The following is a 21141-nucleotide window of genomic DNA, read 5'->3' as shown; positions in this document are numbered from 1 at the left end:
ACTGTGAGGGACAGACTGTCTCATGGATACTGTGAGGGACCGACTGTCTCCGGGCTACTGTGAGGTACAGACTGTCGCTGATACTGTGAGGGACAGACTGTCTCCGGGATAATGTGAGGGACAGACTTTCTCCGGGATACCGTGAGGGACAGACTGTCTCCGGGATAATGTGCGGGACAGACTGTCTCCGGGATACTGTGAGGGACAGACTGACTCCGGGAGAATTTGTGGGACAGATTATCGACGGGATTCTGTGAGGGACAGACTGTCTCCGGGATACTCTGAGGGACAGACTGTCTTCGGAATACTGTGAGGGTCTGACTGTCTCCGGGATAATGTGAGGGACAGACTGTCTCCTGATACTGTGAGGGACAGACTATCTCCGGGATACTGTGAGGGAGAGACTGTCTCCTGATACTGTGAGGGACAGATTGTCTCCTGAAACTGTGAGGGACAGACTGTCTCCGGGATACTGTGAGGGAAAGACTATCTCCGGGATACTGTGAGGGACAGACTGTCTCCGGGATACTGTGAGGGACAGAGTGTCTCCGGGACACTGTGAGGGACAGACTGTCTCCTGATGCTGAGAGGGACAGACGGTCTCATGATACTGTGAGGGACAGACTGTCTCCGGGATATTTTGAGAGACAGACTGTCTCCGGGATACTGTGAGGGACAGACTGTCTTCTGATACTGTGAGGGACAGACTGTCTCCAGGATACTGTGAGGGACAGACTGTCTCCTGATACTGTGAGGGACAGACTGTCTCCTGATACTGTGAGGGACAAACTGTCTCCGGGATACTGTGAGGGACAGACTGTCTCCTGATACTGTGAGGGACAGACTGTCTCCGGGATACTGTGAGGGACAAATTGTCTCCAGGATACTGTGAGGAACAGACGCTCTCCGGGATACTGTAAGGGACAAACTCTCTCCGGGATACTGTGAGGGACAGACTGTCTGCTGATACTGTGAGGGACAGACTGTCTCCGGGATACTGTGAGCAACAAACTGTCTCCGGGATACTGTGAGGGACAGACTCTCTCCGGGATACTGTGAGGGACAAACTGTATCCGGGATACTGTGAGGGACAGACTGTCTGCTGATACTGTGAGGGACAGACTGTCTTGGGGATACTGTGAGGGACAGACTGTCTCCGGGATACTGTGAGGGACAGACTGTCTCCTGATACTGTGAGGGACAGACTGTCTCCGGGATACTGCGAGGGACAGACTGGCTCCTGATACTGTGAGGGACAGATTGTCTCTGGGATACTGTGAGGGACAGACTGTCTCATGGATACTGTGAGGGACCGACTGTCGCCGGGCTACTGTGAGGTACAGACTGTCGCTGATACTGTGAGGGACAGACTGTCTCCGGGATAATGTGAGGGACAGACTTTCTCCGGGATACCGTGAGGGACAGACTGTCTCCGGGATAATGTGAGGGACAGACTGTCTCCGGGATACTGTGAGGGACAGACTGACTCCGGGATAATTTGTGGGACAGATTATCTACGGGACACTGTGAGGGACTGACTGTCTCCGGGATACTGTGAGGGACAGACTGTCTCCGGAATACTGTGAGGGTCTGACTGTCTCCGGGATAATGTGAGGGACAGACTGTCTCCTGATACTGTGAGGGACAGACTATCTCCGGGATACTGTGAGGGAGAGACTGTCTCCTGATACTGTGAAGGACAGACTGTCTCTGGGATAATGTGGGGGACAGACTGTCTCCGGATACTGTGAGGGACAGACCGTCTCCGGGATATTGATAGGGACAGACTGTCTCCTGAAACTGTGAGGAACAGACTGTCTCGTGATACTGTGAGGGACTGACTGTCTCCTGATACTGTGAGGGACAGACCGCCTCTGGGATACTGATAGGGACTGACTGTCTACTGACATTGTGAGGGACAGACTGTATACTGATACTGTGATGGACAGACTGTCTCCGGGATACTGATCGGGACAGACTGTCTCCTGATACTGTGAGCGACTGACTGTCTCTTGATACAGTGAGGGACAGACTGTCTCCGGGATACTGTGAAGTACAGACTGTCTCCTGATACTGAGCGGGACAGACTGTCTCCTGATCTTATGAGGGACACTGTCTCCTGATACTGTGAGGGACAGAATGTCTCCGGAATAATGTGAGGGACAGACTGCCTCCTGATACTGTACGGGACAGACTGCCTCCGGGATACTGTGAGGGACAGACTGTCTACGGGATACTGTGAGGGACAGACTGTCTCCTGATACTGTGAGGGACAGACTGTCTCCGGGATACTGTGAGGGACATACTGCCTCTTGATACTGTGAGGGACAGACTGTCTCCTGATACTCTGAGGGACAGACTGTCTCCTGATACTGTGAGGGACAAACTGTCTCCGGGATACTGTGAGGGACAGACTGTCTCCTGATACTGTGAGGGACAGACTGTCTCCGGGATACTGTGAGGGACAAATTGTCTCCAGGATACTGTGAGGAACAGAGGCTCTCCGGGATACTGTAAGGGACAAACTCTCTCCGGGATACTGTGAGGGACAGACTGTCTGCTGATACTGTGAGGGACAGACTGTCTTGGGGATACTGTGAGGGACAGACTGTCTCCGGGATACTGTGAGGGACAGACTGTCTCCTGATACTGTGAGGGACAGACTGTCTCCGGGATACTGTGAGGGACAGACTGGCTGCTGATACTGTGAGGGACAGATTGTCTCCGGGATACTGTGAGGGACAGACTGTCTCATGGATTCTGTGAGGGACCGACTGTCTCCGGGCTACTATGAGGTACAGACTGTCGCTGATACTGTGAGGGACAGACTGTCTCCGGGATAATGTGAGGGACAGACTTTCTCCGGGATACCGTGAGGGACAGACTGTCTCCGGGATAATGTGAGGGACAGACTGTCTCCGGGATACTGTGAGGGACAGACTGACTCCGGGAGAATTTGTGGGACAGATTATCGACGGGATTCTGTGAGGGACAGACTGTCTCCGGGATACTCTGAGGGACAGACTGTCTTCGGAATACTGTGAGGGTCTGACTGTCTCTGGGATAATGTGAGGGACAGACTGTCTCCTGATACTGTGAGGGACAGACTATCTCCGGGATACTGTGAGGGAGAGACTGTCTCCTGATACTGTGAGGGACAGATTGTCTCCTGAAACTGTGAGGGACAGACTGTCTCCGGGATACTGTGAGGGAAAGACTATCTCCGGGATACTGTGAGGGACAGACTGTCTCCTGATACTGTGAGGGACAGATTGTCTCCTGAAACTGTGAGGGACAGACTGTCTCCGGGATACTGTGAGGGACAAACTGTCTCCGGGATACTGTGAGGGACAGACTGTCTCCTGATACTGTGAGGGACAGACTGTCTCCGGGATACTGTGAGGGACAAATTGTCTCCAGGATACTGTGAGGAACAGACGCTCTCCGGGATACTGTAAGGGACAAACTCTCTCCGGGATACTGTGAGGGACAGACTGTCTGCTGATACTGTGAGGGACAGACTGTCTCCGGGATACTGTGAGCAACAAACTGTCTCCGGGATACTGTGAGGGACAGACTCTCTCCGGGATACTGTGAGGGACAAACTGTATCCGGGATACTGTGAGGGACAGACTGTCTGCTGATACTGTGAGGGACAGACTGTCTTGGGGATACTGTGAGGGACAGACTGTCTCCGGGATACTGTGAGGGACAGACTGTCTCCTGATACTGTGAGGGACAGACTGTCTCCGGGATACTGTGAGGGACAGACTGGCTCCTGATACTGTGAGGGACAGATTGTCTCTGGGATACTGTGAGGGACAGACTGTCTCATGGATACTGTGAGGGACCGACTGTCTCCGGGATACTGTGAGGGACAGAGTGTCTCCGGGACACTGTGAGGGACAGACTGTCTCCTGATGCTGAGAGGGACAGACGGTCTCCTGATACTGTGAGGGACAGACTGTCTCCGGGATATTATGAGAGACAGACTGTCTCCGGGATACTGTGAGGGACAGACTGTCTTCTGATACTGTGAGGGACAGACTGTCTCCAGGATACTGTGAGGGACAGACTGTCTCCTGATACTGTGAGGGACAGACTGTCTCCTGATACTGTGAGGGACAAACTGTCTCCGGGATACTGTGAGGGACAGACTGTCTCCTGATACTGTGAGGGACAGACTGTCTCCGGGATACTGTGAGGGACAAATTGTCTCCAGGATACTGTGAGGAACAGACGCTCTCCGGGATACTGTAAGGGACAAACTCTCTCCGGGATACTGTGAGGGACAGACTGTCTGCTGATACTGTGAGGGACAGACTGTCTCCGGGATACTGTGAGCAACAAACTGTCTCCGGGATACTGTGAGGGACAGACTCTCTCCGGGATACTGTGAGGGACAAACTGTATCCGGGATACTGTGAGGGACAGACTGTCTGCTGATACTGTGAGGGACAGACTGTCTTGGGGATACTGTGAGGGACAGACTGTCTCCGGGATACTGTGAGGGACAGACTGTCTCCTGATACTGTGAGGGACAGACTGTCTCCGGGATACTGCGAGGGACAGACTGGCTCCTGATACTGTGAGGGACAGATTGTCTCTGGGATACTGTGAGGGACAGACTGTCTCATGGATACTGTGAGGGACCGACTGTCGCCGGGCTACTGTGAGGTACAGACTGTCGCTGATACTGTGAGGGACAGACTGTCTCCGGGATAATGTGAGGGACAGACTTTCTCCGGGATACCGTGAGGGACAGACTGTCTCCGGGATAATGTGAGGGACAGACTGTCTCCGGGATACTGTGAGGGACAGACTGACTCCGGGATAATTTGTGGGACAGATTATCTACGGGACACTGTGAGGGACTGACTGTCTCCGGGATACTGTGAGGGACAGACTGTCTCCGGAATACTGTGAGGGTCTGACTGTCTCCGGGATAATGTGAGGGACAGACTGTCTCCTGATACTGTGAGGGACAGACTATCTCCGGGATACTGTGAGGGAGAGACTGTCTCCTGATACTGTGAAGGACAGACTGTCTCTGGGATAATGTGGGGGACAGACTGTCTCCGGATACTGTGAGGGACAGACCGTTTCCGGGATATTGATAGGGACAGACTGTCTCCTGAAACTGAGGAACAGACTGTCTCGTGATACTGTGAGGGACTGACTGTCTCCTGATACTGTGAGGGACAGACCGCCTCTGGGATACTGATAGGGACTGACTGTCTACTGACATTGTGAGGGACAGACTGTATACTGATACTGTGATGGACAGACTGTCTCCGGGATACTGATCGGGACAGACTGTCTCCTGATACTGTGAGCGACTGACTGTCTCTTGATACAGTGAGGGACAGACTGTCTCCGGGATACTGTGAAGTACAGACTGTCTCCTGATACTGAGCGGGACAGACTGTCTCCTGATCTTATGAGGGACACTGTCTCCTGATACTGTGAGGGACAGAATGTCTCCGGAATAATGTGAGGGACAGACTGCCTCCTGATACTGTACGGGACAGACTGCCTCCGGGATACTGTGAGGGACAGACTGTCTACGGGATACTGTGAGGGACAGACTGTCTCCTGATACTGTGAGGGACAGACTGTCTCCGGGATACTGTGAGGGACATACTGCCTCTTGATACTGTGAGGGACAGACTGTCTCCTGATACTCTGAGGGACAGACTGTCTCCTGATACTGTGAGGGACAAACTGTCTCCGGGATACTGTGAGGGACAGACTGTCTCCTGATACTGTGAGGGACAGACTGTCTCCGGGATACTGTGAGGGACAAATTGTCTCCAGGATACTGTGAGGAACAGAGGCTCTCCGGGATACTGTAAGGGACAAACTCTCTCCGGGATACTGTGAGGGACAGACTGTCTGCTGATACTGTGAGGGACAGACTGTCTTGGGGATACTGTGAGGGACAGACTGTCTCCGGGATACTGTGAGGGACAGACTGTCTCCTGATACTGTGAGGGACAGACTGTCTCCGGGATACTGTGAGGGACAGACTGGCTGCTGATACTGTGAGGGACAGATTGTCTCCGGGATACTGTGAGGGACAGACTGTCTCATGGATTCTGTGAGGGACCGACTGTCTCCGGGCTACTATGAGGTACAGACTGTCGCTGATACTGTGAGGGACAGACTGTCTCCGGGATAATGTGAGGGACAGACTTTCTCCGGGATACCGTGAGGGACAGACTGTCTCCGGGATAATGTGAGGGACAGACTGTCTCCGGGATACTGTGAGGGACAGACTGACTCCGGGAGAATTTGTGGGACAGATTATCGACGGGATTCTGTGAGGGACAGACTGTCTCCGGGATACTCTGAGGGACAGACTGTCTTCGGAATACTGTGAGGGTCTGACTGTCTCCGGGATAATGTGAGGGACAGACTGTCTCCTGATACTGTGAGGGACAGACTATCTCCGGGATACTGTGAGGGAGAGACTGTCTCCTGATACTGTGAGGGACAGATTGTCTCCTGAAACTGTGAGGGACAGACTGTCTCCGGGATACTGTGAGGGAAAGACTATCTCCGGGATACTGTGAGGGACAGACTGTCTCCTGATACTGTGAGGGACAGATTGTCTCCTGAAACTGTGAGGGACAGACTGTCTCCGGGATACTGTGAGGGACAAACTGTCTCCGGGATACTGTGAGGGACAGACTGTCTCCTGATACTGTGAGGGACAGACTGTCTCCGGGATACTGTGAGGGACAAATTGTCTCCAGGATACTGTGAGGAACAGACGCTCTCCGGGATACTGTAAGGGACAGACTCTCTCCGGGATACTGTGAGGGACAGACTGTCTGCTGATACTGTGAGGGACAGACTGTCTCCGGGATACTGTGAGCAACAAACTGTCTCCGGGATACTGTGAGGGACAGACTCTCTCCGGGATACTGTGAGGGACAAACTGTATCCGGGATACTGTGAGGGACAGACTGTCTGCTGATACTGTGAGGGACAGACTGTCTTGGGGATACTGTGAGGGACAGACTGTCTCCGGGATACTGTGAGGGACAGACTGTCTCCTGATACTGTGAGGGACAGACTGTCTCCGGGATACTGTGAGGGACAGACTGGCTCCTGATACTGTGAGGGACAGATTGTCTCTGGGATACTGTGAGGGACAGACTGTCTCATGGATACTGTGAGGGACCGACTGTCTCCGGGATACTGTGAGGGACAGAGTGTCTCCGGGACACTGTGAGGGACAGACTGTCTCCTGATGCTGAGAGGGACAGACGGTCTCCTGATACTGTGAGGGACAGACTGTCTCCGGGATATTATGAGAGACAGACTGTCTCCGGGATACTGTGAGGGACAGACTGTCTTCTGATACTGTGAGGGACAGACTGTCTCCAGGATACTGTGAGGGACAGACTGTCTCCTGATACTGTGAGGGACAGACTGTCTCCTGATACTGTGAGGGACAAACTGTCTCCGGGATACTGTGAGGGACAGACTGTCTCCTGATACTGTGAGGGACAGACTGTCTCCGGGATACTGTGAGGGACAAATTGTCTCCAGGATACTGTGAGGAACAGACGCTCTCCGGGATACTGTAAGGGACAAACTCTCTCCGGGATACTGTGAGGGACAGACTGTCTGCTGATACTGTGAGGGACAGACTGTCTCCGGGATACTGTGAGCAACAAACTGTCTCCGGGATACTGTGAGGGACAGACTCTCTCCGGGATACTGTGAGGGACAAACTGTATCCGGGATACTGTGAGGGACAGACTGTCTGCTGATACTGTGAGGGACAGACTGTCTTGGGGATACTGTGAGGGACAGACTGTCTCCGGGATACTGTGAGGGACAGACTGTCTCCTGATACTGTGAGGGACAGACTGTCTCCGGGATACTGCGAGGGACAGACTGGCTCCTGATACTGTGAGGGACAGATTGTCTCTGGGATACTGTGAGGGACAGACTGTCTCATGGATACTGTGAGGGACCGACTGTCGCCGGGCTACTGTGAGGTACAGACTGTCGCTGATACTGTGAGGGACAGACTGTCTCCGGGATAATGTGAGGGACAAACTCTCTCCGGGATACTGTGAGGGACAGACTGTCTGCTGATACTGTGAGGGACAGACTGTCTCCGGGATACTGTGAGCAACAAACTGTCTCCGGGATACTGTGAGGGACAGACTCTCTCCGGGATACTGTGAGGGACAAACTGTATCCGGGATACTGTGAGGGACAGACTGTCTGCTGATACTGTGAGGGACAGACTGTCTTGGGGATACTGTGAGGGACAGACTGTCTCCGGGATACTGTGAGGGACAGACTGTCTCCTGATACTGTGAGGGACAGACTGTCTCCGGGATACTGTGAGGGACAAATTGTCTCCAGGATACTGTGAGGAACAGACGCTCTCCGGGATACTGTAAGGGACAAACTCTCTCCGGGATACTGTGAGGGACAGACTGTCTGCTGATACTGTGAGGGACAGACTGTCTCCGGGATACTGTGAGCAACAAACTGTCTCCGGGATACTGTGAGGGACAGACTCTCTCCGGGATACTGTGAGGGACAAACTGTATCCGGGATACTGTGAGGGACAGACTGTCTGCTGATACTGTGAGGGACAGACTGTCTTGGGGATACTGTGAGGGACAGACTGTCTCCGGGATACTGTGAGGGACAGACTGTCTCCTGATACTGTGAGGGACAGACTGTCTCCGGGATACTGCGAGGGACAGACTGGCTCCTGATACTGTGAGGGACAGATTGTCTCTGGGATACTGTGAGGGACAGACTGTCTCATGGATACTGTGAGGGACCGACTGTCGCCGGGCTACTGTGAGGTACAGACTGTCGCTGATACTGTGAGGGACAGACTGTCTCCGGGATAATGTGAGGGACAGACTTTCTCCGGGATACCGTGAGGGACAGACTGTCTCCGGGATAATGTGAGGGACAGACTGTCTCCGGGATACTGTGAGGGACAGACTGACTCCGGGATAATTTGTGGGACAGATTATCTACGGGACACTGTGAGGGACTGACTGTCTCCGGGATACTGTGAGGGACAGACTGTCTCCGGAATACTGTGAGGGTCTGACTGTCTCCGGGATAATGTGAGGGACAGACTGTCTCCTGATACTGTGAGGGACAGACTATCTCCGGGATACTGTGAGGGAGAGACTGTCTCCTGATACTGTGAAGGACAGACTGTCTCTGGGATAATGTGGGGGACAGACTGTCTCCGGATACTGTGAGGGACAGACCGTCTCCGGGATATTGATAGGGACAGACTGTCTCCTGAAACTGTGAGGAACAGACTGTCTCGTGATACTGTGAGGGACTGACTGTCTCCTGATACTGTGAGGGACAGACCGCCTCTGGGATACTGATAGGGACTGACTGTCTACTGACATTGTGAGGGACAGACTGTATACTGATACTGTGATGGACAGACTGTCTCCGGGATACTGATCGGGACAGACTGTCTCCTGATACTGTGAGCGACTGACTGTCTCTTGATACAGTAAGGGACAGACTGTCTCCGGGATACTGTGAAGTACAGACTGTCTCCTGATACTGAGCGGGACAGACTGTCTCCTGATCTTATGAGGGACACTGTCTCCTGATACTGTGAGGGACAGAATGTCTCCGGAATAATGTGAGGGACAGACTGCCTCCTGATACTGTACGGGACAGACTGCCTCCGGGATACTGTGAGGGACAGACTGTCTACGGGATACTGTGAGGGACAGACTGTCTCCTGATACTGTGAGGGACAGACTGTCTCCGGGATACTGTGAGGGACATACTGCCTCTTGATACTGTGAGGGACAGACTGTCTCCTGATACTCTGAGGGACAGACTGTCTCCTGATACTGTGAGGGACAAACTGTCTCCGGGATACTGTGAGGGACAGACTGTCTCCTGATACTGTGAGGGACAGACTGTCTCCGGGATACTGTGAGGGACAAATTGTCTCCAGGATACTGTGAGGAACAGAGGCTCTCCGGGATACTGTAAGGGACAAACTCTCTCCGGGATACTGTGAGGGACAGACTGTCTGCTGATACTGTGAGGGACAGACTGTCTTGGGGATACTGTGAGGGACAGACTGTCTCCGGGATACTGTGAGGGACAGACTGTCTCCTGATACTGTGAGGGACAGACTGTCTCCGGGATACTGTGAGGGACAGACTGGCTGCTGATACTGTGAGGGACAGATTGTCTCCGGGATACTGTGAGGGACAGACTGTCTCATGGATTCTGTGAGGGACCGACTGTCTCCGGGCTACTATGAGGTACAGACTGTCGCTGATACTGTGAGGGACAGACTGTCTCCGGGATAATGTGAGGGACAGACTTTCTCCGGGATACCGTGAGGGACAGACTGTCTCCGGGATAATGTGAGGGACAGACTGTCTCCGGGATACTGTGAGGGACAGACTGACTCCGGGAGAATTTGTGGGACAGATTATCGACGGGATTCTGTGAGGGACAGACTGTCTCCGGGATACTCTGAGGGACAGACTGTCTTCGGAATACTGTGAGGGTCTGACTGTCTCCGGGATAATGTGAGGGACAGACTGTCTCCTGATACTGTGAGGGACAGACTATCTCCGGGATACTGTGAGGGAGAGACTGTCTCCTGATACTGTGAGGGACAGATTGTCTCCTGAAACTGTGAGGGACAGACTGTCTCCGGGATACTGTGAGGGAAAGACTATCTCCGGGATACTGTGAGGGACAGACTGTCTCCTGATACTGTGAGGGACAGATTGTCTCCTGAAACTGTGAGGGACAGACTGTCTCCGGGATACTGTGAGGGACAAACTGTCTCCGGGATACTGTGAGGGACAGACTGTCTCCTGATACTGTGAGGGACAGACTGTCTCCGGGATACTGTGAGGGACAAATTGTCTCCAGGATACTGTGAGGAACAGACGCTCTCCGGGATACTGTAAGGGACAAACTCTCTCCGGGATACTGTGAGGGACAGACTGTCTGCTGATACTGTGAGGGACAGACTGTCTCCGGGATACTGTGAGCAACAAACTGTCTCCGGGATACTGTGAGGGACAGACTCTCTCCGGGATACTGTGAGGGACAAACTGTATCCGGGATACTGTGAGGGACAGACTGTCTGCTGATACTGTGAGGGACAGACTGTCTTGGGGATACTGTGAGGGACAGACTGTCTCCGGGATACTGTGAGGGACAGACTGTCTCCTGATACTGTGAGGGACAGACTGTCTCCGGGATACTGTGAGGGACAGACTGGCTCCTGATACTGTGAGGGACAGATTGTCTCTGGGATACTGTGAGGGACAGACTGTCTCATGGATACTGTGAGGGACCGACTGTCTCCGGGATACTGTGAGGGACAGAGTGTCTCCGGGACACTGTGAGGGACAGACTGTCTCCTGATGCTGAGAGGGACAGACGGTCTCCTGATACTGTGAGGGACAGACTGTCTCCGGGATATTATGAGAGACAGACTGTCTCCGGGATACTGTGAGGGACAGACTGTCTTCTGATACTGTGAGGGACAGACTGTCTCCAGGATACTGTGAGGGACAGACTGTCTCCTGATACTGTGAGGGACAGACTGTCTCCTGATACTGTGAGGGACAAACTGTCTCCGGGATACTGTGAGGGACAGACTGTCTCCTGATACTGTGAGGGACAGACTGTCTCCGGGATACTGTGAGGGACAAATTGTCTCCAGGATACTGTGAGGAACAGACGCTCTCCGGGATACTGTAAGGGACAAACTCTCTCCGGGATACTGTGAGGGACAGACTGTCTGCTGATACTGTGAGGGACAGACTGTCTCCGGGATACTGTGAGCAACAAACTGTCTCCGGGATACTGTGAGGGACAGACTCTCTCCGGGATACTGTGAGGGACAAACTGTATCCGGGATACTGTGAGGGACAGACTGTCTGCTGATACTGTGAGGGACAGACTGTCTTGGGGATACTGTGAGGGACAGACTGTCTCCGGGATACTGTGAGGGACAGACTGTCTCCTGATACTGTGAGGGACAGACTGTCTCCGGGATACTGCGAGGGACAGACTGGCTCCTGATACTGTGAGGGACAGATTGTCTCTGGGATACTGTGAGGGACAGACTGTCTCATGGATACTGTGAGGGACCGACTGTCGCCGGGCTACTGTGAGGTACAGACTGTCGCTGATACTGTGAGGGACAGACTGTCTCCGGGATAATGTGAGGGACAGACTTTCTCCGGGATACCGTGAGGGACAGACTGTCTCCGGGATAATGTGAGGGACAGACTGTCTCCGGGATACTGTGAGGGACAGACTGACTCCGGGATAATTTGTGGGACAGATTATCTACGGGACACTGTGAGGGACTGACTGTCTCCGGGATACTGTGAGGGACAGACTGTCTCCTGATACTGTGAGGGACAGACTATCTCCGGGATACTGTGAGGGAGAGACTGTCTCCTGATACTGTGAAGGACAGACTGTCTCTGGGATAATGTGGGGGACAGACTGTCTCCGGATACTGTGAGGGACAGACCGTCTCCGGGATATTGATAGGGACAGACTTTCTCCTGAAACTGTGAGGAACAGACTGTCTCGTGATACTGTGAGGGACTGACTGTCTCCTGATACTGTGAGGGACAGACCGCCTCTGGGATACTGATAGGGACTGACTGTCTACTGACATTGTGAGGGACAGACTGTATACTGATACTGTGATGGACAGACTGTCTCCGGGATACTGATCGGGACAGACTGTCTCCTGATACTGTGAGCGAAGGACTGTCTCTTGATACAGTGAGGGACAGACTGTCTCCGGGATACTGTGAAGTACAGACTGTCTCCTGATACTGAGCGGGACAGACTGTCTCCTGATCTTATGAGGGACACTGTCTCCTGATACTGTGAGGGACAGACTGTCTCCAGAATAATGTGAGGGACAGACTGCCTCCTGATACTGTACGGGACAGACTGCCTCCGGGATACTGTGAGGGACAGACTGTCTACGGGATACTGTGAGGGACAGACTGTCTCCGGGATACTGTGAGGGACATACTGCCTCTTGATACTGTGAGGGACAGACTGTCTCCTGATACTCTGAGGGACAGACTGTCTCCTGATACTGTGAGGGACAAACTGTCTCCGGGATACTGTGAGGGACAGACTGTCTCCTGATACTGTGAGGGACAGACTGTCTCCGGGATACTGTGAGGGACAAATTGTCTCCAGGATACTGTGAGGAACAGACGCTCTCCGGGATACTGTAAGGGACAAACTCTCTCCGGGATACTGTGAGGGACAGACTGTCTGCTGATACTGTGAGGGACAGACTGTCTTGGGGATACTGTGAGGGACAGACTGTCTCCGGGATACTGTGAGGGACAGACTGTCTCCTGATACTGTGAGGGACAGACTGTCTCCGGGATACTGTGAGGGACAGACTGGCTGCTGATACTGTGAGGGACAGATTGTCTCCGGGATACTGTGAGGGACAGACTGTCTCATGGATTCTGTGAGGGACCGACTGTCTCCGGGCTACTGTGAGGTACAGACTGTCGCTGATACTGTGAGGGACAGACTGTCTCCGGGATAATGTGAGGGACAGACTTTCTCCGGGATACCGTGAGGGACAGACTGTCTCCGGGATAATGTGAGGGACAGACTGTCTCCGGGATACTGTGAGGGACAGACTGACTCCGGGAGAATTTGTGGGACAGATTATCGACGGGATTCTGTGAGGGACAGACTGTCTCCGGGATACTCTGAGGGACAGACTGTCTTCGGAATACTGTGAGGGTCTGACTGTCTCCGGGATAATGTGAGGGACAGACTGTCTCCTGATACTGTGAGGGACAGACTATCTCCGGGATACTGTGAGGGAGAGACTGTCTCCTGATACTGTGAGGGACAGATTGTCTCCTGAAACTGTGAGGGACAGACTGTCTCCGGGATACTGTGAGGGAAAGACTATCTCCGGGATACTGTGAGGGACAGACTGTCTCCTGATACTGTGAGGGACAGGCTCTCTCCTGATACTGTGAGGGACAAACTGTCTCCGGGATACTGTGAGGGACAGACTGTCTCCTGATACTGTGAGGGACAGACTGTCTCCGGGATACTGTGAGGGAAATACTGCCTCTTGATACTGTGAGGGACAGACTGTCTCCTGATACTGTGAGGGACAGACTGTCTCCTGATACTGTGAGGGACAAACTGTCTCCGGGATACTGTGAGGGACAGACTGTCTCCTGATACTGTGAGGGACAGACTGTCTCCGGGATACTGTGAGGGACAAATTGTCTCCAGGATACTGTGAGGAACAGACGCTCTCCGGGATACTGTAAGGGACAAACTCTCTCCGGGATACTGTGAGGGACAGACTGTCTGCTGATACTGTGAGGGACAGACTGTCTCAGGGATACTGTGAGCAACAAACTGTCTCCAGGATACTGTGAGGGACAGACTCTCTCCGGGATACTGTGAGGGACAAACTGTATCCGGGATACTGTGAGGGACAGACTGTCTGCTGATACTGTGAGGGACAGACTGTCTTGGGGATACTGTGAGGGACAGACTGTCTCCGGGATACTGTGAGGGACAGACTGTCTCCTGATACTGTGAGGGACAGACTGTCTCCGGGATACTGTGAGGGACAGACTGTCTCCTGATACTGTGAGGGACAGACTGTCTCCGGGATACTGTGAGGGACAGATTGGCTCCTGATACTGTGAGGGACAGATTGTCTCTGGGATACTGTGAGGGACAGACTGTCTCATGGATACTGTGAGGGACCGACTGTCGCCGGGCTACTGTGAGGTACAGACTGTCGCTGATACTGTGAGGGACAGACTGTCTCCGGGATAATGTGAGGGACAGACTTTCTCCGGGATACCGTGAGGGACAGACTGTCTCCGGGATAATGTGAGGGACAGACTGTCTCCGGGATACTGTGAGGGACAGACTGACTCCGGGAGAATTTGTGGGACAGATTATCGACGGGATTCTGTGAGGGACAGACTGTCTCCGGGATACTCTGATGGACAGACTGTCTTCGGAATACTGTGAGGGTCTGACTGTCTCCGGGATAATGTGAGGGACAGACTGTCTCCTGATACTGTGAGGGACAGACTATCTCCGGGATACTGTGAGGGAGAGACTGTCTCCTGATACTGTGAGGGACAGATTGTCTCCTGAAACTGTGAGGGACAGACTGTCTCCGGGATACTGTGAGGGAAAGACTATCTCCGGGATACTGTGAGGGACAGACTGTCTCCTGATACTGTGAGGGACAGGCTCTCTCCTGATACTGTGAGGGACAAACTGTCTCCGGGATACTGTGAGGGACAGACTGTCTCCTGATACTGTGAGGGACAGACTGTCTCCGGGATACTGTGAGGGAAATACTGCCTCTTGATACTGTGAGGGACAGACTGTCTCCTGATACTGTGAGGGACAGACTGTCTCCTGATACTGTGAGGGACAAACTGTCTCCGGGATACTGTGAGGGACAGACTGTCTCCTGATACTGTGAGGGACAGACTGTCTCCGGGATACTGTGAGGGACAAATTGTCTCCAGGATACTGTGAGGAACAGACGCTCTCCGGGATACTGTAAGGGACAAACTCTCTCCGGGATACTGTGAGGGACAGACTGTCTGCTGATACTGTGAGGGACAGACTGTCTCAGGGATACTGTGAGCAACAAACTGTCTCCGGGATACTGTGAGGGACAGACTCTCTCCGGGATACTGTGAGGGACAAACTGTATCCGGGATACTGTGAGGGACAGACTGTCTGCTGATACTGTGAGGGACAGACTGTCTTGGGGATACTGTGAGGGACAGACTGTCTCCGGGATACTGTGAGGGACAGACTGTCTCCTGATACTGTGAGGGACAGACTGTCTCCGGGATACTGTGAGGGACAGACTGTCTCCTGATACTGTGAGGGACAGACTGTCTCCGGGATACTGTGAGGGACAGACTGGCTCCTGATACTGTGAGGGACAGATTGTCTCTGGGATACTGTGAGGGACAGACTGTCTCATGGATACTGTGAGGGACCGACTGTCGCCGGGCTACTGTGAGGTACAGACTGTCGCTGATACTGTGAGGGACAGACTGTCTCCGGGATAATGTGAGGGACAGACTTTCTCCGGGATACCGTGAGGGACAGACTGTCTCCGGGATAATGTGAGGGACAGACTGTCTCCGGGATACTGTGAGGGACAGACTGACTCCGGGATAATTTGTGGGACAGATTATCTACGGGACACTGTGAGGGACTGACTGTCTCCGGGATACTGTGAGGGACAGACTGTCTCCGGAATACTGTGAGGGTCTGACTGTCTCCGGGATAATGTGAGGGACAGACTGTCTCCTGATACTGTGAGGGACAGACTATCTCCGGGATACTGTGAGGGAGAGACTGTCTCCTGATACTGTGAGGGACAGACTGTCTCTGGGATAATGTGGGGGACAGACTGTCTCCGGATAGTGTGAGGGACAGACCATCTCCGGGATATTGATAGGGACAGACTGTCTCCTGAAACTGTGAGGAACAGACTGTCTCGTGATACTGTGAGGGACAGACTGTCTCCTGATACTGTGAGGGACAGACCGCCTCTGGGATACTGATAGGGACTGACTGTCTACTGACATTGTGAGGGACAGACTGTATACTGATACTGTGATGGACAGACTGTCTCCAGGATACTGATCGGGACAGACTGTCTCCTGATACTGTGAGCGACTGACTGTCTCTTGATACTGTGAAGTACAGACTGTCTCCTGATACTGAGAGGGACAGACTGTCTCCTGATCTTATGAGGGACACTGTCTCCTGATACTGTGAGGGACAGACTGTCTCCGGAATAATGTGAGGGACAGACTGCCTCCTGATACTGTGCGGGACAGACTGCCTCCGGGATACTGTGAGGGACAGACTGTCTACGGGATACTGTGAGGGACAGACTGTCTCCTGATACTGTGAGGGACAGACTGTCTCCGGGATACTGTGAGGGACATACTGCCTCTTGATACTGTGAGGGACAGACTGTCTCCTGATACTCTGAGGGACAGACTGTCTCCTGATACTGTGAGGGACAAACTGTCTCCGGGATACTGTGAGGGACAGACTGTCTCCTGATACTGTGAGGGACAGACTGTCTCCTGATACTGTGAGGGACAGACTGTCTCCGGGATACTGTGAGGGACATACTGCCTCTTGATACTGTGAGGGACAGACTGTCTCCTGATACTCTGAGGGACAGACTGTCTCCTGATACTGTGAGGGACAAACTGTCTCCGGGATACTGTGAGGGACAGACTGTCTCCTGATACTGTGAGGGACAGACTGTCTCCGGGATACTGTGAGGGACAAATTGTCTCCAGGATACTGTGAGGAACAGACGCTCTCCGGGATACTGTAAGGGACAAACTCTCTCCGGGATACTGTGAGGGACAGACTGTCTGCTGATACTGTGAGGGACAGACTGTCTTGGGGATACTGTGAGGGACAGACTGTCTCCGGGATACTGTGAGGGACAGACTGTCTCCTGATACTGTGAGGGACAGACTGTCTCCGGGATACTGTGAGGGACAGACTGGCTGCTGATACTGTGAGGGACATATTGTCTCCGGGATACTGTGAGGGACAGACTGTCTCATGGATACTGTGAGGGACCGACTGTCTCCGGGCTACTGTGAGGTACAGACTGTCGCTGATACTGTGAGGGACAGACTGTCTCCGGGATAATGTGAGGGACAGACTTTTTCCGGGATACTGTGAGGGTCTGACTGTCTCCGGGATAATGTGAGGGACAGACTGTCTCCTGATACTGTGAGGGACAGACTATCTCCGGGATACTGTGAGGGAGAGACTGTCTCCTGATACTGTGAGGGACAGACTGACTCCGGGAGAATTTGTGGGACAGATTATCGACGGGATTCTGTGAGGGACAGACTGTCTCCGGGATACTCTGAGGGACAGACTGTCTTCGGAATACTGTGAGGGTCTGACTGTCTCCGGGATAATGTGAGGGACAGACTGTCTCCTGATACTGTGAGGGACAGACTATCTCCGGGATACTGTGAGGGAGAGACTGTCTCCTGATACTGTGAGGGACAGATTGTCTCCTGAAACTGTGAGGGACAGACTGTCTCCGGGATACTGTGAGGGAAAGACTATCTCCGGGATACTGTGAGGGACAGACTGTCTCCGGGATACTGTGAGGGACAGAGTGTCTCCGGGACACTGTGAGGGACAGACTGTCTCCTGATGCTGAGAGGGACAGACGGTCTCCTGATACTGTGAGGGACAGACTGTCTCCGGGATATTTTGAGAGACAGACTGTCTCCGGGATACTGTGAGGGACAGACTGTCTTCTGATACTGTGAGGGACAGACTGTCTCCAGGATACTGTGAGGGACAGAATGTCTCCGGATACTATGAGGGACAGACCATCTCCGGGATACTGATAGAGACAGACTGTCTACTGACATTGTGAGGGACAGACTGTATACTGATACTGTGATGGACAGACTGTCTCCGGGATACTGATCGGGACAGACTGTCTCCTGATACTGTGAGGGACTGACTGTCTCCTGATACAGTGAGGGACAGACTGCCTCCGGGATACTGTGAAGTACAGACTGTCTCCTGATACTGAGAGGGACAGACTGTCTCCTGATACTATGAGGGACACTGTCTCCTGATACTGTGAGGGACAGACTGTCTCCGGAATAATGTGAGGGACAGACTGTCTCCTGATACTGTGCGGGACAGACTGTCTCCGGGATACTGTGAGGGACAGACTGTCTCCGGGATACTGTGAGGGACAGACTGTCTCCTGATACTGTGAGGGACAGACTGTCTCCGGGATACTGTGAGGGACATAATGCCTCTTAATACTGTGAGGGACAGACTGTCTCCTGATACTGTGAGGGACAGACTGTCTCCGGGATACTGAGGGACAGACTGTCTCCTGATACTGTGAGGGACAAACTGTCTCCGGGATACTGTGAGGGACAGACTGTCTCCTGATACTTTGAGGGACAGACTGTCTCCGGGATACTGTGAGGGACAAACTGTCTCCAGGCTACTGTGAGGAACAGACGCTCTCTGGGATACTGTAAGGGACCAACTCTCTCCGGGATACTGTGAGGGACAGACTGTCTGCTGATACTGTGAGGGACAGACTGTCTCCGGGATACTGTGAGGGACAGACTGTCTCCTGATACTGTGAGGGACAGACTGTCTCCGGGATACTGTGAGGGACAGACTGGCTCCTGATACTGTGAGGGACAGATTGTCTCCGGGATAATGTGAGGGACCGACTGTCTCCGGGCTACTGTGAGGTACAGACTGTCACTGATACTGTGAGGGACAGTCTGTCTCCGGGATAATGTGAGGGACAGACTTTCTCCGGAATACTGTGAGGGTCAGACTATCTCTTGATACTGTGAGGGACAGACTGTCTCCGGGATACTGTGAGGGACAGACTGTCTTCTGATACTGTGCAGGACAGACTGTCTCCGGGATACTGTGAGGGACAGACTGTCTCCTGATACTGTGAGGGACAGACTGTCTCCACGATACTGTGAGGGACAGAGTGTCTCCGGGATACTGTGAGGGACAGACTGTCTCCTGATACTGTGAGGGACAGACTGCCTCCGGGATACTGTGAGGGACAGACTGTCTGCGGGATACTGTGAGGGACAGACTGTCTCCTGATACTGTGAGGGACAGACTGTCTCCGGGATACTGTGAGGGACAGACTGTCTCCTGATACTGTGAGGGACAAACTGTCTCTGGGATATTGTGAGGGACAGACTGTCTCCTGATACTGTGAGGGACAGACTGTCTCCTGATACAGTGAGGGACAGACTGTCTCCGGGATACTGTGAAGTACAGACTGTCTCCTGATACTGAGAGGGACAGACTGTCTCCTGATACTATGAGGGACACTGTCTCCTGATACTGTGAGGGACAGACTGTCTCCGGAATAATTTGAGGGACAGACTGTCTCCTGATACTGTGCAGGACAGACTGTCTCCGGGATACTGTGAGGGACAGACTGTCTCCGGGATACTGTGAGGGACAGACTGTCTCCTGATACTGTGAGGGACAGACTGTCTCCGGGATACTGTGAGGGACATAATGCCTCTTAATACTGTGAGGGACAGACTGTCTCCTGATACTGTGAGGGACAGACTGTCTCCGGGATACTGAGGGACAGACTGTCTCCTGATACTGTGAGGGACAAACTGTCTCCGGGCTACTGTGAGGTACAGACTGTCACTGATACTGTGAGTGACAGTCTGTCTCCGGGATAATGTGAGGGACAGACTTTCTCCGGAATACTGTGAGGGTCAGACTATCTCTTGATACTGTGAGGGACAGACTGTCTCCGGGATACTGTGAGGGACAGACTGTCTTCTGATACTGTGCAGGACAGACTGTCTCCGGGATACTGTGAGGGACAGACTGTCTCCTGATACTGTGAGGGACAGACTGTCTCCACGATACTGTGAGGGACAGAGTGTCTCCGGGATACTGTGAGGGACAGACTGTCTCCTGATACTGTGAGGGACAGACTGCCTCCGGGATACTGTGAGGGACAGACTGTCTGCGGGATACTGTGAGGGACAGACTATCTCCGGGATACTGTGAGGGAGAGACTGTCTCCTGATACTGTGAGGGACAGACTGTCTCCTGAAACTGTGACGGACAGACTGTCTCCGGAATACTGTGAGGGTACGACTATCTCCGGGATAGTGTGAGGGACAGACTGTCTCCGGGATACTGTGAGGGACAGAGTGTCTCCGGGATACTGTGAGGGACAGACTGTCTCCTGATTCTGTGAGGGACAGACTGTCTCCTGATACTGTGAGGGACAGACTGTCTCCACGATACTGTGAGGGACAGAGTGTCTCCGGGATACTGTGAGGGACAGACTGTTTCCTGATACTGTGAGGGACAGACTGCCTCCGGGATACTGTGAGGGACAGACTGTCTACGGGATACTGTGAGGGACAGACTGTCTCCTGATACTGTGAGGGATAGACTGTCTCCGGGATACTGTGAGGGACATACTGCCTCTTGATACTGTGAGGGCAAGACTGT

Source organism: Pristiophorus japonicus, chromosome 3, assembly GCF_044704955.1.
Source record: "Pristiophorus japonicus isolate sPriJap1 chromosome 3, sPriJap1.hap1, whole genome shotgun sequence".
Classification (NCBI taxonomy): domain Eukaryota; kingdom Metazoa; phylum Chordata; class Chondrichthyes; family Pristiophoridae; genus Pristiophorus; species Pristiophorus japonicus.
Note: the sequence above shows the minus strand (reverse complement) of the source record.